The sequence below is a fragment of the Culex quinquefasciatus genome, chromosome 3 (genome assembly GCF_015732765.1).
Source record: "Culex quinquefasciatus strain JHB chromosome 3, VPISU_Cqui_1.0_pri_paternal, whole genome shotgun sequence".
Classification (NCBI taxonomy): domain Eukaryota; kingdom Metazoa; phylum Arthropoda; class Insecta; order Diptera; family Culicidae; genus Culex; species Culex quinquefasciatus.
The window spans coordinates 162,936,838-162,958,503 of NC_051863.1; the positions used below are offsets into that span (position 1 = coordinate 162,936,838).

Genomic DNA, 21,666 nt, shown 5'->3' on the forward strand with positions numbered 1-21,666 from the left:
TTTTTTTCGCTAAAATTTTTGTTTTCGTCAAATCTTACATTTTTTGAAAACTAATTATTGCAAAACAACTGAACTACACGGAAAAAAATCAATTCTCGAAATCGTGAATTAAATTCACAAATGCGAGAACCACGAAGGAATATAATCACGTTTAGTGCGTCCATCCCGGGAATTCCCGGGACAAAAATCCCGGGATTTTCCCTTAACCGGAAATTCCCGAATCCCGGGGTTTTTGATATTTTGTCTCGGGAATTCCCGAAATTGAAAAAAAAAATCATTTTTTTGGTTAGGAAACTAAGATTTGGTTGTGGAAATAGAGGAGCAGTTGAATACTTAGTAATCGATAACATTTTTAAAGCATTAGCAAATTTGTACTCGGCATTTATCAACATTTATTTGGCTTATAAGGGAAAGTTATTAAAATTATTGTTTACGGATCCACAAAATGCCTAGCGCTTTAAATATTTTTCATTAAATTTTATTTATTTTTTAAATATTTACGTTTCATGATGATTTTAAACTTGAAAAAAAAAACATATTTTATTAATTTTCATCAAACATCGGCATCTGGAGCAATTTAGAACAATAGTAACAAATTAAGATATCATAATGTTCTGATATTTTTTATTTAACATAACAATTAGTACACAAATTTTCAAATTTATTGCTCTAAAAAATCCTGTACCTATTCAGACTGCAGTCCCGATTTCCCCCAGTTGGCGGTAGTGACTTAAAGATAGTTTGTAAAATATGTTTTTTATAATACATGAATTCTAAACATTTCTTAAATTTTACATTGGATGGATTCATTTTATTTGTTATCGTTTCTTGTTTTTTTTTTACAGTTTCAATGAAATTTGTTTAGCTTTTGTAGTCATTTCATATAAAAAATTCAAGACATATATTAATAAGAATTTTGTGATTATTAATATGAAATAATTTAAATCACATTGGATTAAAAATTATGATTCATTAAAAATCCAAAGCATTACAAAGAACAATAAACAAACATTTTTAATATTTTTTAAACTACCTAAAAACTGCTGTTCTTGTTCAGATTGAAGTAAAGATTATCACCAATTAACAGTATTGAGTTAATTCTTTAAAAACATAAAAAATTTAATGAAAACATAGATGTTATGACTGTTCAAAAAATTTCCCGGGATCCCGGGAATTACCGGGATTTGAAAAATATTTTTTCCGTTTCCCGGGTAATTCAAAACCCGGGAAAATTGAACGCCCTAATCACGTTTATAGTGCAAATGCACCATACTCGTGGTTCTCACATTCGTGAACATAAGTCACGATTACGAGAATTGATTTTTTTCTGTGTAGTGTAAAATGCCTTTTTAAAACACTTTTTCCATGCAAATGTTGAAACTATTTTTTCTTACTTCAATATTTAATATTTTTATTTTTTTGCCAAACACCCTCTCCCCTGTCCCCCTCCTTTCGACCTCGGTCAGAGTCGAGGGACAAAAACTTCGAATAATATTTGCATCGGCCTTATTGCATCTTTATTTTCTCAAATCTAGGAAAACTTGGAAACAAATGTTTGTAAAAGCTTTTTCAATTTTCTTCAAAATCAAGGGAAAAATAGTTATTGCTGTACATTTGAATTTAAGAAAAACAATATTAAACTTAATTTATTTGTTTGACTTTTTATTTTAAATTTGTAATCAAACGGAACACTCAAGGATTTTAGATAGAAAAAAAAGATTATTTGAGATAACAGACCGGAAAAAGATGTTATACTTCGAAAATAAAAAAAAAGTCATTATAAATTCCAGTTTAGTTTTATTTAACAGTAATATGACTGTTTAAACAAAATAATTATTTTGCAATACTTTTTGTTAAAAAAACTGAAAATTATATTTTATTTTTTTAACTTTTTTATTTTATCATTTTTCGCGTTTGGGAAAATTTCAAAAATAGTTTTTCTAAGTAAAACTTACAAACATTTTTTTCTATTGTTTTCCTATATCTTTTTGCATGTCATCTCTGACTCTGATCGAAATATAAGACAAATCGTCCAAAGACGTAAAGACAGTGTTGACAAAAGGTAGACTGCTAAAAAGTCAAACGACATGAGGTTGAAAGAGAAAAAAATGGAACGGAAAAAATGCGCAAGTGTTAGCAACTTTATTTTTCAGTATTTTAATTATTTTCAGTTCTGACCTGTTCTTTGAAAAGTTCAATGAAAAAGCTATCGTTAGATTAAGAATGTTATTCTCTTTCAAAATCATTGGTTTCCGTTTTGTTATTTTACCACTGTTTAAAATTTTTACTCTTTTTTTTTGTGTCTATCAAACATGCCTGTTTCAAAACTTATTCAGTCTGTAAAAAATCGTTCAATTTCGCGAATACTTCGGTTTTTTGTTCTTTTTCTCTTTTTTCGATTTTTTTTTATTAAATCCACTAAAATGATGGTTTCAAACACTCCTGAAAGTTTCATGATGAAATTTCATGATTAAACTGAGTAAAAGACGATTTAAGTTCAAAGTTTTGCCATTCGTAAAGCTAAGTGTCAAACTTTGTGAGCGTTTTTCTCGAAACACCGAGTTGATTTACGGGTGCCACGATATCTCGAGATGAGATAGACAAAATTTTCTGAAATTTCGGTTGATGACTCTCAAGAAATATCCCGTGTGCATGACGAAAGACGATTTTGAAATTTTGATTTTTTTTTAAAAATACAAAAATCAAAAACTAGCGAGTTTTTAAATAAAAAAAAACATAAAACTATTTCGTCATGCACACGGAACCAGTTTAACGAGTCTTCACCAAAATTTTGAACCGATATGGACAAAGCAGTGTTGAGATAACGTGGCACCCGTTTTTTTTAAACTGCAAACTTCAAATAGCTACATCTCTGCGAAGCCACAACCAAATGTGTTAAAATTTATTTCATTGATGGATGAAAATGTATATTTCTATGCCCTGAAAACAGATTTGAATTTTTTTTAAAAAATAGCTTATCTAGCCAAACTATGTAATTTTGGTGTGTTTGTTGTTGTTATTTTGGTGGTTTCGATAATTTTGCCATTTTGATCATTTAAATGATTTTGGATTTTTTTTTTAATTTTTGTAATTTTGGTAATTTTGGTAATTTTTATAATTTTTGTAATTTTTGTAATTTTTGTAATTTTTGTCATTTTTGTAATTTTTGTAATTTTTGTAATTTTTGTAATTTTTGTATTTTTGTATTTTTTGTAATTTTTGTATTTTTTTTAAATTTTAGTAGTTTTTGTAATTTTGGTAATTTAGGTAATTTAGGTAATTTTGGTATTTTTGCTAATGTTGGTAATTTTGGTAAATTTGTTGAATTTAGTAATTTTGGGTATTTTGATCATTTGAATAATGTTGGTAAATTTAGTAATTTTGATAATTTATATAATGTTGGTAAATTTGTTAGATTTAGAAATTTTCGATTTTTTTAGATTTAATTGATTATATTACAACACTCTATATAAAACTGTAAACTAGTGCGTTTGGTACGGTATGTCCACGCATTCTTCTTACCCTGTACCCGGGCAGACGGTAATAACAAAATTCATGCCATTACAATAACAAATATTGTTAAAATAACAGAGAGTGTTATGGAATCTTCTTGAAAAATCCATTTTTGCATAAGAGTTTAATCACAGTTTATGTTATCATAACAAAATTTGTTATTGGTCTGATATTGGTTGTACGCCAGAACAACTTTGGAATAACTTTTATTGTTATGGAAGAATACCTCCAACTGTTATTTGGGTGATCGGATTAGTTGTTAAAATAACAAAAGAATAACGAATAACGAAGAATAACTAAAAATGTTATTAGACTATTATTACAATAACAATCCAATAACAAAAAAATCATAGCGTCGAATAACAAATCTTGTTATAAATAACATAAAATGTTATTGGTCTAGTATTTCAAATTTCAAAAAGTGTTATTCTCAAGTGAAATGCGATTTTATCGGCGATGAGTTTTTTTAGGAAATCGATAGAGCTCAAAATAATCATTAAAATTGATCTGTTTTTTTTGTATTTAGTGACATTTAACTTTTGTTTGAATTGATTGAAGATTTTGAGCAGATATTTTTCCCAAGTCAAAATTCATACTTTTCTTTTGTAACAAAAGCAAAAAATCACGAAATGTACAAAATCTCCTCCAAACTTGTCTCATTAGATACCAACATTCTCTGCTCAGTGTCACAGCCCAGCTGCACTTTTTCACCCAATTCATTAAAATAGCTGACAGGGGACAGGGCCAGTGTTGCCATTATCGAAGAGCCGTCATATTCTTATGTTACAGACATCAAAAACATTGCCAAGAAATAAGTGTCAATGGCACCATTTCGGAATTCTAGAATGCGGAAATCTAATGAAATTAATGATGCTTTCAAAAGTGAGCAGATTTCGATTGAAAATGTTTACAACGTTTACCTCAACGAACCACTCGTTTGTCCTAGATAAGTTCAGGCAGTAAAGTTTGCCAATTACCTGAAACGAAAAAAAGAGAAAAACAAAAACACATTTAGTAAGAGGTTGTATAATTAGCCGGAACGGTATAACAAAAACTAGCTGGAACAAAACATCGTTCGAAAAACCGCAAAAAAGACAAAAACTCAAACCTCGTCTCGTTAATTTTTGTCTTCCCAAATAGTTGTTGTTCTACAAACGTCGGAATGATTTACGATCGGACGGGGAGGGGCTCCAAATCGGTTTCACATAAGCAGTGGAGGCTAAAGCTACCGCACACATGTTGGATATGTTTAGTGGCGGCCGCGCAGTACTAGTATAAATATTAAATATGTGTACAAAAATAACAGCCCCACATGATGATCGTAAATGTTTCCTCCAACTAATCTGTGCGTATATAAGCGCGACCGTGAGTGACTCATTCGCCGATTCAGAAGTTGGTGACACTAACTTGCTTAAAAGATTGGACATAATTTAGAAAAATGGCATAATTTTAAATCAAAAGAAAAAAACAAATCCTATTTTCTTCAAAAACGCCCATTTGAAATGTGACTCCCCCTCTCCTGAAAATCGTGGTAACTAACCTCAACTCCCAAGTTAGTTGGCGCTGGCGAAATAGTTTATTATGCGCCAAGCCATTTCCTTTCGCTACTAGATCGCGTTCGGCTGTTACTTTAGCATAATGTGGCTAAAAATAAGCGCGCGAATGTCTTCAGCATAGAAAACGAGACGCCGCCGTCGCCGTTGCTAGACAGGCAACGTTTTGGCCAAGATGTCAACATGGGAATTGATAGGGGAAGGGTGGTGGGAGAGGGTTCTTTGGTTTAGCAGTTCGATTTGTGAAGTTATCCCTCAGATATTCAAAATTAAATTTAGTAAGACACAAATATTTGTTTTGATTCTAAGATAAAAAAAAACTATCCAAAAATAAATTAAAAAAACTCTAAAAAGTTAAAAAATATTTAAAAAAATGTATAAGGATCCTCAAAACCAATGGCTCAATTTGGGAGCACTGTACTTTGTACTGAGCTCGCTTGCGTATGGGTTTATTTATGGTGAAATGCGCAAGGAAATTAATGACCCGCAAGCTTGCCTGTGCAAACTAACGCAAACGCGGCGAGTTAGTCACTTGATCATGAAACGGCGTCTCAAAATTCTAACTAAACGAAAAAAATACAAGAAATGCCCCATCCAAAGTTTTTTTTTTGGAAAAAGAAAAGATAAATAAATAAATCATCAAAAACTGGTTATTGCAATTCCGCTATGAAACTGGAGAAACGAAATGGCCTACTTTTCCCTAAAAATAACATAATGGAAATTTAATACCTTTCAATGAAAAGTTTAACATTTTTGCACTGAAATGCTGAAAAGGTAAAATTTTTCATTTTTTTTTGTTTTGAAGGTTAATTTATTAAACACATGAATGTTTGACATAAAATTTCATTCAAGAAGCGTTTTTTGAAATGCAAAATGCAAAAATGTTGTAAGCAGCTAGTTGCAAAACTTGATTTTTTTAGCACTCGTCGTTTCCTGGGTGCAGAATAGTTGTCCGCAAAGCGGCCTCAATTTAGAACTGTCAAAGCGGAACCAATTTACTGTTTGAAAAATTATGCCAAGAAGTGGCAAGTATTGTAATCGATCTATATTTTTTTTTGTCAGGAATAAACAAGTCGAAGGCGTCGAGCTTTTGAGTCAGTATTAAGAAAAGAGATGAAATCGAGATTGTCATAATTCGTCGCTAACATTTCCATAAGCGCTATGTCTCACTCAAAACCTATGTTTACGAATTGTTTACGACGAATTATCAGTAACTGTGAATGGTACCTGCCAATTATCGTTGAATAATCTTACTCCTGTATTATCACTGCGCTTCAAAGATACATAATCTCGTAACTTCCATCCGGTTGCTCTTCTGATTCACAAAATTCCTCCATTTCTGACGCAATATTTCATCACGTTGAAAACAAAGAAGGACTCTTTTAACCGCCCATCGTTTAGTCTACAAACAAAAAAAGCACGAAGAACATAATTTTTCAGCAAAAACTTTAATATCATTAGAACCAAAATGTTTCAAAACGAGTATCTCTTGCAACAAAAAATATGTCACGCTTGAGTTTGAACAAAGCGTTCTAATTTGTTTATGTTTACAACTGTAGTGCAGTTGTATTAGTGAGGAGCAGTGGGGATCATTCGGAAATCACGTTACGCATTCTGTCTTTTCAACACCTCGTTTCCTACTCAGTAAACTTCGTTGGATAAATCTACGACTCGTGCTGATTTTTTTTCTTTTTGCAACTTATTGTATAAACTACTATTTTTTCAGAGTTTTGAACTCAAAAAACAATCACGTAGTTTATGAATGGCCTCAAACCGTGAAACATGTGAATCATTTGAATTATTACATATGACATTACAATTAATTAAAAAAATTATGACAAAAATAATTATATGTATTCAGAAAACATAGCTGAGGAACCTTTTCTTGTCACTTTTCCGTTTTCAACTATCAATTTTTTTTTGAGGAATTATCAACATTATTATTATGATTGCAGTTTTAAAGGTTTAATCGAACGCCAATTGGTAAAACAAAAAAATATGCCAATTGGTAAAACAAAAAAAATATTGTCAGAAAAAAACATGATTAAGCAATAGGGTGACAAAAAAATTGGGAATAACTTTTTTTTGCAAAACAAATCAATTTTCAAAATTTACTTATTTTCGCAAAACGCAAAAGAAAAAAATCATCAAATGTCAAGGCCTACTGTGCTCTAACGCAATATATTGAAGAAAAGTTATGGATTTCATTTATGGCAACACTGGATACCCAAAAAAATAACTTTTTGTTAAGTTTTCTTAAGGAAAATGCATTTAAAAAACGAGGTTTTTCAAAATTTAAAAAAGATAGGGATACCACAGGCGGTGAACCAAATGTCGCCAAACTTTGGATTCTTTGTGTTTGAGGCAAAAGTAACCCCCATGCCAAATATGAGCAGATTTGGTGAAAATCGTTGTCGGCGGTGTGGTCCGAATGATCCATATTCATAATTGAACTGAATTTCGATTTAAAAAATAATAACAGGTTCATGATGAAATTGAAATTGTTTAAATTGATTTTAAAGTATGCTAAGCATCAATATTTTTTTTTTGAAATCAAAACAAAATTTATTAAAAAATTACAAAAAATATAAAATCTAATTCAAAACAATTGAACAAATTTCATAACAAACGAAATTTTAAGTGAATTATTCAAAACATATAAAAGAAAACTTTCTAATTTCGACTATTCTTTGTATTTTTTTTCTTTGGTATTAAACATTCTAAATGTATTCCTATTGTAAAAAGAAGCCAATTAACATCATCTACATTTACAAACAAGTCTTCATACAATTATGAGTTCTGATCATATAAACTGCGCACGTACACGTTCCAAAATCTGTACATTGAGAAGAAGTGTTCTGATCGAATTGATGTCTTCAGCAAAGAAGAAAGTTATGAACTCAGAAAAACATGTTATAGGAAAAATATACAAATTTCTCGAATTATATTAAATATTAAGAAAATATTCAATCTCTCAATTTTTTTTTAAATTGCTTGATGTTTTGCAGGGCACTTAAAATGCATTTTTTTGCGCTAGAGTTATGAAATATGTAACAAATTTTACACTTTAAAAAAAATGCGCTTACTAGGATTGAAATTAAAATAAAAAATAAGTCCAGATATCACAAACAATTAAAAAAATCATTTACAGGTAAAAACCCAAATTTTCAATCAGGTTGATTCCACCCTATGTCATTCGCAGGTCAAAATAAAAGAAAAGTTTTGCACTTTAAAAAAATATGTTATGAAGGGAAAATAACTCAAAAAATATTTTTCCTATGAGCAAGTTAATCAGGCTGCACGCTGCTTTTTGAATTAAAAAAAGCAAAACAGGGATGATGCAAAAAAGGGGGAAATCATTTTTTCATCATTTTTTTTATAAAAATACTATACATTTGCGTAGAAACCATCCATAAACAACATGAACCTTTCAAAATGACGGGTTCACCATAAGGGAACATCCATTAATCACGTAATTTAATAAATAGGAAAAAGTAAAGTGTGTTTTTTATCAAATGACAGTCACATGGTTCATTGTAATAATTTATAATTTATTTACGTCATCTATTTCGCCAACTTTTTTCTTCAAAATGTTACGTCATTTTTGATTGGCTTTAAAATATGTTAATCATCCATATTTATTTTGTTCTGAATAAGAATTAATTAATATGTCTTCTAAAAGCTATAGCAGATCAGACATTTCAAACAAAACAAAACAAATCGAGAAGAAAGTGTTGCCAAAAACGGGTGTTCCCAAAATTGGAGGTAGATAAAATTGGGTGTTGCCAAAAATGGGATGGCAATGTAATAAAAAAAGGCAATAAGTCCTCATTTTTTCAAATACTTAACCCTTTACCCAATTTTTTTTCGAAAATTCAGGTCAGGTCATTTTTGAGCAACTTTTGTTTTATAAAAAACTTTTCTTCATTTGTTCACATTACTGCATACTTTTTTTACATATAAAATAGAAAATTTTAATTGAAACATATCTTAAGTTGACCCCAGAAAAAAGATTTGTTATAAACATTGGCATTAGGGTAATTCTCTAACAACTCACACGAAATCGGGAAAAGTTGCCCCGACCCCTCTTCGATTTGCGTGAAACTTTGCCCTAAGGGGTAACTTTTGTCCCTGATCACGAATCCGAGGTCCGTTTTTTGATATCTCGTGACGGAGGGGCGGTACGACCCCTTCCATTTTTGAACATGCGCGAAAAGAGGTGTTTTTCAATAATTTGCAGCCTGAAACGGTGATGAGATAGAAATTTGGTGTCAAAGGGACTTTTATGTAAAATTAGACGCCCGATTTGAGTGTGTACTAAGAATTCCGAAAAAACGTATTTTTCATCAAAAAAAAAAACACTAAAAAAGTTTTAAAAATTCTCCCACTTACGGTTACTCGACTGCAAAAAATATTGGAACATCTCATTTTATGGGAAATTTAATGTACTTTTCGAATCTACATTAACCCAGAAGGGTCATTTTTTTCATTTAGAACAACATTTTTGATTTTAAAATTTCGTGTTTTTTCTAACTTTGCAGGGTTATTTTTTAGAGTGTGACTATGTTCTACAAAGTTGTAGAACAGACAATTACAAAAAATTTCACATATAGACATAAGGGGTATGCTTAGAATTTGTCGTCCGTGTCTGTCGCGGGTGACCATGAACGGCCATGATCAACGACGACCAACATTTTCCTTTAATAATATTAATATTTTAGTGACTTTCAAAGCTAGAAAGAAAAAAAATCATACTAGTTTCAAAAAATTACAACCATGTTTATTATCTATAATTTCAAAACGATATCATTTAAACTGATGTAAACATTACTCATGATTAATCGGCTGAAGTAAAAAAAAAATCTTTTAAAAGAATGAAGTTGATAAAACTTCATAGAATTTTTTTTCTGCTCAATCATCTTGACCTATCTTGACTTCTTTACTTCAAATATCTTCCTTTCAAATATCTTCCTTTCCAAACACCGCACTCTGGTCACCAAACCCATCTATCGCTTCTTCAAGATCGACTCCACCCTACCCGCTGTCCCGCTCCCTGCCTTCAACGCAACTCTAACCCACTAATGACCGCACACAGCTCGGCAGCAGTGCACAGCCCACTTCTAGTATAGTAGCAAACTCAAAGGCTTCTTCCTCTTCTTCGGGATTGTCACTGAAGCGTCATATGTGGCACGTTGCTCGCCGGTTGAACCCGCGGACTGACCGCAAAGCGCAACGCAGTCATCTTCGCAGCCTATGCCCGTTGAACATCGCACTTTTTCTAGCAGGAGGATGACAAGAAGAGTGCTTCAGTGTTCCAATACGGCGTGGAGTTGCAACTACGATGATAACGACTGTTGGACGTCGAAGACGTCGAGGTGGCACTTTTATTTATTTATTTTTTATTTAAATGTGCACACGGCGAGGAACATTGTTTTCCGAGAAATTGTCGAGTCGAAGACGATGGGATCGATTTGCGCGTCCGTCCGATTACACGGTGACGTGAAATTAATCAAAAGTTTTTTGGACCTGCTGGTTTCCGCTGGCGCTCGGGGTTCGTTGAACTTCCCAAACAAAATTGCGTTATCTAATTGAATCAAATTTCCTGCACCAACTTCTTCGAGCGCTTCTTGTTCAAATTCTTCACCGTCCACCTTGATGAATGAAACGAAAGAGAAATCGTCGGGGCCTTCTGAAGGTGCGAAAATGCGAAAGGAAGTAAGCTGAAGAACTCGAAGAACCGTCAGTCGGCGTACGTACGTTGGATCAGAATCGGAGGTGTCTCGGAGGTGAGGTTGGTTTGAACAGCGCGGCACAAGGGCCATAATAGTAAATTGCTTGTTTATTTACAAAATGAAAATTTAAACTTCCTCGTTTGCCTCGCTCGGAGTAAAGTGACGTGGCGTGGTGGCAATTTTCAAGGCGGTATAGACGGTTGAGGAGTTGTTGGTTCAGAACGCTGTTTGCGTTTGAAACAGAAAGTTTTACGATTGGTAGCTGAGGAGGAGTTCTAGGAGCTCACTTTGTGTATGGCAAATTTCAAGCTTGAATCTTCTGTAACTCATTTGAATCATTAACCCTCTCACGCCCATGGTTACTCCAGAGCACCAAAACTTTGAACTCAAATATCTCGGAACTGACACAACTTTTCATGATGCTTCAAGTTGCAGGTGTTCATGTAGAATGTATACTAACATCTCCCAAAATTTCATCAAATTTGGTTAAGCACAAGCAAAGTTACAGTGTGAAATGTAAACAAAAATGGGCCAATTTTAGGGAAATAAATGAGACCTGTTTTCGAAAGCCCGTAAAAATTACCAAACACAAAATTTTATGAAACAAAAAATGTTTTGCTATCATTTGAACCTTGGACAAGAACCCCTGTGAATAACATTGTGAGTTTGGAGCGGTTTTAAGTGTTTTTCAACCTTTTTCATTTGGTGCACCAGAGCACCACCTAGGCATATGAGCAACTAAATATTCAGGAGCTCTTTTTTCTAAATTACAGAAAAAGCTTATTTTTATCAAAACAAAGTTTATAAACGTTTTGACTATTCATAAACAAGACAAAACATTGTTATTAGACCGATAATTTTATTATTTTCCTCATTTTTCATGAAAATGGTTGTTTGTGGGTTTTGAATGAGCCAATCAAAGAAACCTGAAAATGCAGAGATTTTAGAATTTGTAGTTAATACTTCAGAAATATGGTCTTACAGCAAAGAATAAGTAGTTTTTAACACATTTCGAAGCGTTTTCAAACAAATGAACCAATAGATTTGAAGAAAACGAGATTTTGTGGTTTAAAAAAAAGTTGCTCATCTTCCTGATGGTGCTCTGGTGCACCACTTCAAATTCTACTTTTTTGCCTCAATTCGATGTTTGTGGGTCAAAGTAAAGTATTTCCTGCATTATTGTACCAAAATTAAGCCATTTACTATTTTTACGACAAGCAAACAGCTCTGGGCGTTAGAGGGTTAAATTTCTACATAAAAGCATTTAGAAGTAATTGGAAATCATCTTTTAGTCAACTTTATCAATTTTTTGTAACGCTACAATAGTTCTCGTAATCAGGATCAGGCTTAATACTCAAACAGAAAAAAACACTAAATTTTGAGATTTTCTTCATGTATGTAACCTCTTAAAAACATTGAGAGGCTCCCTGCAAGGTTTTTTACGAAAAAAATCATCTATTTTTTTTTAAATAAATTTAAATGTAGACTGTGGCCAAGTTTGTCTGAGTTGCCTATTAGCTTTAAAACTCAAGGGACAAACATATTTTTTTTTTTCAAAAAACTTCTGAATTTCAATGGACATGCTGTTAACTGAAAACTATTTAAAATTCTTTTTTTGCGTTGATGTATTTTATGAATATTCAGATTTTTCTGCAAAATTACCGTGTACAGTACCAAGGGACCATCCATAAACAACGTGGACACTTTTTTGTGAATCTGTAACACCCCTCCCCTTTTGGACAATTGATCATACAAAAACAAACTGGACACGTTTATAATGTATTTAAAAACACTTTTTTCATTCAAATGTTGAAACCATTGCCTGTATTTTCATTTTTTTTGTCCCTCCCTCGACTTTGGTCAGAGTTGAGAGACAAAAACTTCAATAAATATTTGCAACGGCCTAATTATTGAAATCTAATCTGAGCTTGCAATTTATATACACAGAAAAAAAATCATGGTAATATTACATCTGGGAAGGGGTACATCTTTTATGTCAGAAAAAAGGTGTAATTTTACCTCTGGAAATGTGTAATTTTACCACTTTTCTGGTGTAATGTTACTTTTTCAGCCTAAATTGAGGTAAAATTACATCATAAAAGAAGTAATATTCAACCTTCCAAAATTACAGCTTCCAAATTTACATTATTTTTTTCCGTGTATTTTTCTTTTAAAAATGATTTTTTTAACATCTCAGACTATTTTAAAGAAGAAAAAAGTCATTCAATATTGAACTAATTTCTACACAGCAAAAAATCCGATGGTAAAATCGCTTGAAAAAGCATGCACATCACCTTTGTGAGAAAAAGCATGTAATATTGCATGAGAAAACGTGAACAAAAAAGCATGTACGCAAGAACGAAAAAAAAAAAAAGATTTCGCACACTCCGAAAATAACATCAATACAGTGAGAGTCATCTCCAGATTGTCAGTCAGCCACCCAACCCTCTCGGCTATCTCGCAGCTGTGTTATTTTTGGGGTGTGCGAAATCTTTTTTTTTGCGTACATGCTTTTTGTGTACACGTTTTCTCATGCAATATTACATGCTTTTTCTCACAAAGGTGATGTGCATGCTTTTGCAAGCGATTTTACCATCGGATTTTTTGCTGTGTAGAAATTAGTTCAATATTGAATGACTTTTTTCTTCTTTAAAATAGTCTGAGATGTTAAAAAAAATCATTTTTAAAAGAAAAATACACGGAAAAAAATAATGTAAATTTGGAAGCTGTAATTTTGGAAGGTTGAATATTACTTCTTTTATGATGTAATTTTACCTCAATTTAGGCTGAAAAAGTAACATTACACCAGAAAAGTGGTAAAATTACACATTTCCAGAGGTAAAATTACACCTTTTTTCTGACATCTTCCCAGATGTAATATTACCATGCTTTTACATGCGATTTTACGTGGTATTTTTTTAAAGTGACTGTTATCTTGATTCAAAACTTTCTACACATTTTTTTTCGAAAAGATAATAAAATTTCACAAATGTTTAATTTTTTAACATTGAAAATTAGATCATTATCTGCTAAGATTTTTGGATGACACTTAACAAATTAAATTTTCTTGTTTTGTTTTTTTCTTTTATTCACCTATTTCGTTAACTAGAGATGCAATCTTCAATGTTTCTTAGGCAATTTTGTTGGAAAAATGGGAAAACTTTTCGAAACAAATATTTGCAGGAATGGACAATGATGGACACTTTTTTTTTAAATTTTTCAAAAATGTATAACTCGGCGGATAATTTTTTGTCAATACTTTTTATGGTTCAAAAGTTGCGGATTTTCGTCTCTAACAACATATAAAAAAAACAATCAAAAAATTAAAATACAATTTTGGAAAAAAGTAATTTAAAAAAAATAATTAAAAATTTGCATTTTTTTGCATGTTTCTATTTTTAACTGAATAGTCCACAGCTTTGCCGAAGACACCAAATCGATCAGTAAATTGCTTTAAAAGGTCCACATTTTCGCATATTTACGTATTAGGGCAGCTGCCAAAATTGTATGGGTTGACCTATGACACAAAATGGTTTTTTTGGTCACAGGGAAGGCCCCCATAAAGTTTGAAATAAAAAAATAAAATTTAATCCATTTTCGGTTTTGAAGGATAAAGGTTATTTTTTTTTCATTTTGACACAAAATTCAAAGCTTCATCTGAAAAATGAAAAAAAAAAAACAAACCATGGTGCATCGATCAATTATCGATACAGTGAAACCTCTTTTTACGCGGTGCGTTACGTTTTGCTAATTTGTCGATTTCTCTGAAAGGAAGAAACATTTTTGCAATCTTTTAAAAACAACTTGTAGGTATTGTTCAGATCTACAAAACGCTTTTTGAAGCTCGAAAAAATATTGTATGGTTTTAGAGAAATCGACGAAATCAAAAGCGTAACGCCACCGCGTAAAAAGAGGTTTCCCTGTATTAGTTCACAAAACCAATTCTGTTGATGCAGTTTCTCTCGCTTCATAGGAACAAAACCTGTTGTAACAAAGAGTTTCCACCGCATGCAAAAACCGATATCTACACCCAAGTCCATTTCCATAGCAAAACCCCTATATTGTGGTCTATTCAGAAGTTGGAACACAATGAACGCATGCCAGCAGACGATATGTGCAGCGACGCACCGACGCCAGAGTTCCGGAGATTCATCACGTAAATTGAAAAGCCTAATCTAAGTGCCATTGCATTGACCACCGGCCACTGGGTGCACCATGCAATTGAGAGGGGCCAAACAAAGGGCCAAGAGCTCTCCGGTGGATTTGTCTAAATTTGTTTCAAGATGAAAAATTGAAAAAAAATTAAAGCTTACTTAATTTAAAAACGTTTAGGTTTGAAATTTAAAATTTTACGTGAAATCCAACGTAAAGTTACATGTAAGATTTTTCACAGTGCCTACCGTGTAAATTCCCATATCCAACAGTCCAACAGACTGAACCCAAAGGGCTTCCAACCCGTGGATAGCTCAACCCAGTATAGCCATCTGGATTCTGTCAGGGGAAAGATCGACGGAGCTCGATGTTTTCATTTCCTTCCAATTAATCCCCAATCGGGGTTGGCCAATGGAACCGCCGAAGCTCATTTGGCCAACTTTGAGGGGGATCGCCGGGGTTGTGAGCTTCAAAGGGACTGGAATGAGGTGGAATTTGTGGTACGAAAATTGCAATTTATCTGTATGGGATTGGTCGGAATTGCGCTGGGTAAGGGTTTACAGTAATTTATTCCAATTTTAATGGACAGAGGGGTTCGTGGAATACGATTTTTCCATTTCAAAAATTTTCCAAAAGCAAAAAAAGGATCGAATAAATTTACTGTGAGATATGTTTTGATTCTTAAGCAGTATTTTACAAGGAATACGACAAATATGAAAAGGAAAATATTGAAAAATAGGTATTTGAAGAAAAATAAAGATGTTTGGAAAAATTAGAATTTTCAAAATCTTCAGTCGAACGTCACTTGACAAACAACGTATACCAAATTGAAACAAACGGACGTCCCATTTTCTGCCAAATCACTCAATCAGCAGTAACACACAGTGTTGCGAATAATTCATGGCACCAAAACAGCGATTCACTTTTTGGCAAACACTGCCTGGCTGGCTGGCCTACCATAGGGCACTTAACGAAACGAAAACAGCGGCTTCAAAAAAAAAAATAAAAAAAGAAAGAAGAAAAAAGGCCTGAAGTACAAAAACGAAAATATGCAAATCAAGTGCCATTGACATTGGGTTGTTTCCAAATTGAAAAAAAGAGGAAGAAAGAAGAAGCAAACAAGTGTAAAATTAAAGGAGAGAAAAGCAAGAAGAAGCAGTCAAAAGACCCTGATGGTTGTGCAATTTTATCGTTGCCGATCCCGGTTCTGCTTTTTTCGGAAATACATTTTCCACCATGATTCAATGATAAAACAGTAACGACTCAGGCCTCAGCGAGAATGCTGGCAGCACTGTCAGAAGGCAGGCCTTAATAATTGAAAGTGCCGCCGCCGCCATCGTTCTGCGTATTTATTTGACTGTTTTTTTTATTACCAGCATCTCTCTCTCTCTCTGATTGAAACTGGAGACAGTTTAATTGAAATGCTACGATGACTTGGGTCGCCGGCGCGGTTCGCATCTCTTCCGGGATGAATTTGTCACGCGGTGGCTTGTGAGGACTCCCGGGCAGACGGTTATAACAAAATTCATGCCATTTCAATAACAAATCTTCTTGTAAAATCAATTTTTGCATCCCGGGCAGACAGTAATACCCGGGCAGGCGCTAATAACGAATTTCATACCATTTCAATAACAAATCCTGTTAAAATAACAGAAAGTGTTATGGAATTTTCTTGAGAAATCAATTTTTGCATAAGGGTTTAATAACAGTTAATGTTATCATAACAAAATTTGTTATTGGTTTGATATTGGTTGAAAGTCAAAAAAACTGTGTAATAACATTTTTTGTTATGGAAGAATACCTCCAACTGTTATTGGGATGATAGGATTAGTTGTTAAAATAACAAAAAATAATAACAAAGATTTGTTCGAAGAATAACTAAAAATGTGATTAATCTGTTATTACAAAAACAATCCAATAACAAAAAAATCATAACGACGAATAACAAATCTTGTTATAAATAACATAAATTGTTATCGATCTAGTATTTTCAAATAACAAAAAATGTTATTCCCAAGTTATTTCCGTCTGCTCGGGTAACAAAATTCAACCAATATCAAACCAAAAACAAATTTTGTTATGATACACTTTTTGTTATTTTAAAAGTATTTGTTATTAAAATGACATGAATTTTGTTATTACCGTCTGCCCGGGTTAATTTTATTGGCCTAGTATTATCAAATATTAAAAAAAATGTTATTCCCAAGTTATTTCCGTCTACTCGGGCTATGACGTGGATCACGCTGGTATCACCTAACAGGGTTAGCCAATTAAAGTTGTGAGATTTTTTTATGATTTCAATACTTATGTTTATAGGACCTTTTCAAATAAAACTCTTGAAATGAAAATCATTTTCCCGTTCCTGGACATCTTTCACAAACGAAGCTTCCTCGTCCAGTTGCAATCCGAAATCCAAAACAGGGAAGAAATTGATTTCCCCTTCCACGCACCAAACTAATCGATAGCCCTTAGACCTCCCCACTTCAGCTCTGAAACTTCTGAATGATTTTCGTGCTAGACGTTCCCTGTCTGTCTGCTAATGAACTTTGAACCTCGAGGCACTTATATTGCTCATGTCGAGGTTTTGTCTGACGCCGGGTTTGCATTTCCTGCTGCCACGAGACGAAAATCAATAGTCATTAAAATATTAATTAAGCCGAATGGGGCCTCACCCCTCGCATCTTCCGGGGGACTCGTGACATCTTGCACTTGTCTTTTTTGGTGTGTGTGAAAGACACAAGACAGATCGTGAGGGGTTTCTTCGCGACGATGACAGCCGCCCTGCAAGTCGCGGCGGAGTTGGGGATTGTCAAAAGACGAGTGTTTCCCATTAATTATTCAGACTTCTCCGTTTCGAGAGAACCTCCGGGAAACCACAGACCTGCTCCAACTCCTTCCACGGGGAAGCGCCAACGTTGATGATGATGTTCATTCTTTGATTTATGAAAAATTGAACCAGATGAAAAATGCTTCTCCAGACGACGTGGACGAGGACAGGAATTCCAAACTTTGTTTCAAGACGTATAACCGTGACTTCAAGTTCGATGAATGCGCGCGCGGCGAAAGACGCCGCCCGTCATTGAACGAAACGCGCAAGCTTTTTTTTCCCAAAGAGGCACGCTGAATGAGCGGGCATTAAATCTATATAAACATTAATGTTTTATGGCGGCGCGGTTGGAGCAGGTCCAGGAGCGGGACTGTGGAGGGACTACAGCTGTAGGTGGTTCCCGGGGCCAGCTGATGGAAAAGTAATTAGAATGATTTATGGCCGCATCGGCTTTGTTGTGGTAATTTCAATTTTCAAAAGGGTTGGGGGAAAGACTCGTTGGAATCGATTGTTCTAAGTTTGTGGCAAGGTCCGATATTTTTTTGGGATACGATAAATCATTTGACCTCTAACTTCTAATTCGAAAATCAAGAGTAAATTGTACTCCATTTATTTTTAACAAACGTAAAATGTAGTCAAGATAGATTTACTAGAAGACAACTAAGAAAATTTGAAATATTAACAGCAATTTTCCCCCTTCAAGCCAACTCAACTCTTTATCAACACAAATTGTCTTGTAGAAGCGGACTGTAACTAATATGCTACATCCATAACTGAGTTGACTATCAAAACGACTCCTCAAGTGCAGCAGCTCCTCACTCGAGCCGTGTTCGAGGGGCGTCTCGGTGACAGAACCCAGAACTACCGCCACGATGTAGTGTGGCTGCACTTGTAGAGCTACACCAGTCTCGTGAGCCACTTATCGATAAGGACAAGTGATTAATGAAGTGATCGGCGGCTGTCCCCTCGAAACTTGTCGTCAATTCAAGCTGGATATAAGTTTGTCCCCGGTGGGTCTCGTGGCGCAGGGGTAGCGGCTTCGGCTGCCGATCCCGATGATGCTATGAGACGCGGGTTCGATTCCCGCCTTATCCACTGAGCTTCTATCGGATGGTGAAGTAAAACGTCGGTCCCGGTTTCTCCTGTCTCGTCAGAGGCGCTGGAGCAGAAATCCCACGTTAGAGGAAGGCCATGCCCCGGGGGGCGTAGTGCCAATAGTTTCGTTTCGTTTTTTTTATAAGTTTGTCCATGGAAGCCGACAGAGCGGGGAGGGGGAGATAAGCGTTGAAAGTGAATGAAATGACCTTTGTTGAAGTATTGCTTTGGAAAGATGTTGTAGTTGGACGAATTGTCCTGCCATGTCTTACAAGGTTACAATTTAAGTGACTACGAATTGACTAATCATAGTCAAGTCATAGTCAAGTCATAGTCAAGTCATAGTCAAGTCATAGTCAAGTCATAGTCAAGTCATAGTCAAGTCATAGTCAAGTCATAGTCAAGTCATAGTCAAGTCATAGTCAAGTCATAGTCAAGTCATAGTCAAGTCATAGTCAAGTCATAGTCAAGTCATAGTCAAGTCATAGTCAAGTCATAGTCAAATCTACTCACTTCGAATTCGAAATCAAGACATGCCTTCACCACCACTAGATGAATCACATTTTCGAACAACAAAATAAACCCAAAAAAAAACCTTCCCCCATTCTCTACCGAGAACTCCTTATCATCCCAAATATTTGCCCTCGCGAGGTTCAGGTTCAGCAAAGATCCCCGGAATAAGCGCATGATTACAGAAGTTCCGATTTGGGACCAACACCGGCTATTCGCGGAGGCTATTTTCTGGCTGATGACCACATCACATCACACCCCGGGCAGACGGTAATAACAAAATTCATGCCATTTCAATAACAAATTCTGTTAAAATAACAAAAAGTGTTATGGAATCTTCCTGAAAAATCCATTTCTGCATAATGGTTTAATAACGATTTATGTTATCATAACAAAATTTGTTATTGGTCTGGTATTGGTTGAAAGCCAAAACAACTTTGGAATAACATTTTTTGTTATGGAAGAATAACTCCAACTGTTATTGGGATGATCGGATTAGTTGTTAAAATAACAAAATTAATAACAAAGATTTGTTCGAAGAATAACTAAAAATGTTATTAGTCTGTTATTACAATAACATTCCAATAACAAAAAAATCATAACGACGAATAACAAATCTTGTTATAAATAACGTAAAATGTTATTGGCCTAGTATTTTCAAATATCAAAAAATGTTATTCCCAAGTTATTTCCGTCTGCTCGGGACACATAATTTCCTGATGAGTCCCGAGCAGACGGAAATAACTTGGGAAGGTCAGTTTTTAATATTGTGAGAAGGTCGAAATATGTTATTTGGATGATCGGATTAGTTGTTAAAATAACAAAAATAAATAACAAAGATTTGTTCGAAGAATAACTTAAACTGTTATTATGTTGTTATTGCAATAACAAACCAATAACACAGAAGGAATCATGAAGGAATAATAAGATTTGTTATTTTGTGCGGAGAGCTGGAGCAGCATAATAACAAAAATTGTTATTGAACTGGTATGTCTCCATAACCCGAGCAGACGGAAATAACTTGGGAATAACATTTTTTGATATTTGAAAATACTAGGCCAATAACATTTTACGTTATTTATAACAAGATTTGTTATTCGTCGTTATGATTTTTTTGTTATTGGAATGTTATTGTAATAACAGACTAATAACATTTTTAGTTATTCTTCGAACAAATCTTTGTTATTAATTTTTGTTATTTTAACAACTAATCCGATCATCCCAATAACAGTTGGAGTTATTCTTCCATAACAAAAAATGTTATTCCAAAGTTGTTTTGGCTTTCAACCAATACCAGACCAATAACAAATTTTGTTATGATAACATAAATCGTTATTAAACCATTATGCAGAAATGGATTTTTCAGGAAGATTCCATAACACTTTTTGTTATTTTAACAGAATTTGTTATTGAAATGGCATGAATTTTGTTATTACCGTCTGCCCGGGAACAAAACAAAAAGTTAATGATTTAATTTATTTGCAAATTGCAAATAAACCTGCAGTTGCCATAACTCCTCTGTATTAGTCAGGCCTGCAGAGTCGGCTACCTTCAAAAAACTTTGAATGCAGGATATGACGTCAACGCCGACTTCAGCTCTTCAAAAATACTCGACTTCACAGATTCCGACTCCAAGTAAAAGTTGCTGAAAATAAGCTGAATCTAATGCCGTCTTCGAGTTCTTACTCCAGCTCGAACTTCAACGTCAGCTCCGACTTCCTCGCTCTGTGAAAATAATAACAGTTTTTGTTATTCACATTTCAAAAATTGTCAATAAATAAATTAACCCGGGCAGACGGTAATAGCAAAATTCATGCCACTTCAATAACAAATACTGTTAAAATAACAGAAATTGTTATGGAATCTTCTTGAAAATTTTTGCATAAGGGTATAATAATATCATAACAAAATTTGTTATTGGTCTGATATTGGTTGAAATCCAAAACAACTTTGGAATAATATTGCTTGTTATGGAAGAATATCTTCAAATGTTATAGGGATGATCGGATTAGTTGTTAAAATAACAAAAAATAATAACAAAGGTTTGTTCGAAGAATAACTAAAAATGTTATTAGTCTGTTATTACAATAACAATCCAATAACAAAAAATTCATAACGACGAATAACAAATCTTGTTATTAATAACATATAATGTTATTGGCCTAGTATTTTCAAATAACAAAAAATGTTTTTCCCAAGTTATTTACGTCTGCTCGGGAATTCCCTTAGAGAATATAACAAAATTTAAAAAAATCAACTTTTAAAAGTTAATTTTATCGGATTA

The 21,666-nt window shown here is 33.7% G+C and overlaps 1 protein-coding gene across 1 annotated transcript in view; it reads right to left on the reverse strand.

Moving 5' to 3' along the window:
- The window catches only part of LOC6053153, a 174,213-nt gene that overhangs the window by 144,373 nt on the left and 8,174 nt on the right, over positions 1-21,666 (reverse strand). The window lies entirely within an intron of this gene.